This window comes from Gossypium arboreum, chromosome 5 (genome assembly GCF_025698485.1).
Source record: "Gossypium arboreum isolate Shixiya-1 chromosome 5, ASM2569848v2, whole genome shotgun sequence".
Taxonomy (NCBI): Eukaryota; Viridiplantae; Streptophyta; class Magnoliopsida; order Malvales; family Malvaceae; genus Gossypium; species Gossypium arboreum.
In genome coordinates this window covers 44,477,165-44,478,347 of record NC_069074.1, presented here as the reverse complement: position 1 = coordinate 44,478,347, position 1,183 = coordinate 44,477,165, and the positions used below count along the sequence as shown (strand labels likewise).

The window sequence follows — 1,183 nt, the reverse complement described above, 5'->3', positions numbered from 1 at the left end:
AGAAGAAACCTGTCAGGACTACTACTTTTTGACGGTGAGATCAACTGCACAGTTCGTAGAAATCGGAAAGAAATAAGGCGAAACGTAAGATACACAGAGGACGAGCAAGAGGACGATACTTCAACCACCACCGAGGAGATGGCTGAAAACCACGAAAATCCGCTACCTCCTGCGATTGCTACTGATCCAGTAAATCAGAATCCTACTCCATGCACTATGTATGATTATGCTAAACCCAATTTAATAGGAATTGAGTCAAGTATAGTTAAACCTACTACTACTGCAAATAATTTTGAACTAGAATCTAACACAATTCAAATGATACAATAGTTTGTTCAGTTTGATGGTTTGCAGGACGAGGATCCCAACGCTCACTTGCCAAATTTCCTAGAATTTTGCGATACCTTTAAAATGAATGGCATTTTTGATGATGCCGTTAGCCTTCGATTGTTTCCTTTTTCGTTAACAAATAAGGCTAAACAATGGTTGAACTCGTTACCATGAGGGTCAATCACTACTTGGGAACAAATGACCAAAAAGTTTTTATTGAAATATTTTTCATCGATTAAAACAGCCAAATTACATAGTGATATCTCTTCTTTTGTGCAGATGGATTTAGAAACACTCTACAATGCATAGGAGAGATACAAGGACCTTTTGAGAAGGTGCCCTCACCATGGGTTACCACTTTAGCTACAGGTTCAAACGTTTCATAATGGCCTGAATCCTTCGACTTGGTAGATGATTGATGTAGCCGCTAGAGGAACTATCAATAATAAGACACCTGAGGTGGCTTATGAATTTATTGAGGAGATGTCACTAAATAACTATCAGTGGTAAGTTATGGGAACAAAGCCGACAAAAGCAGCCGGTGTTTTCAACCTTGACGCAGTTACTATGCTATCTAACCAAGTAGAACTTTTAAATAAAAAGATTGATGGTTTGTGTGGTTCTACTCAAGTACATCTAGTGGTGAGGTGCGATTCGAATGGAGGAGGAGCATGCATAGAATATGAACCCTTCAACCCTAGCATCAAGGAGGAACAAGTCCAATATATGGGTAACAATAACTCTAGACTCCAAAATAACCCATATAGTAACACTTATAATGCAGGTTGGAGGAACCATCCCAATTTCTCGTGGGGCAATCAAGGAAATCAAAGGCCACAACATCCTCCAGGTT

General features: G+C 39.4%; 1 non-coding gene across 1 annotated transcript; it reads right to left on the bottom strand.

Moving 5' to 3' along the window:
• Positions 1–577: 577 nt before the first annotated feature.
• LOC128293557 (small nucleolar RNA R71) lies at positions 578–683 on the bottom strand. Its single transcript, XR_008283738.1, has one exon. It is a non-coding gene; the product is annotated as a small nucleolar RNA R71 (small nucleolar RNA).
• Positions 684–1,183: the final 500 nt, after the last annotated feature.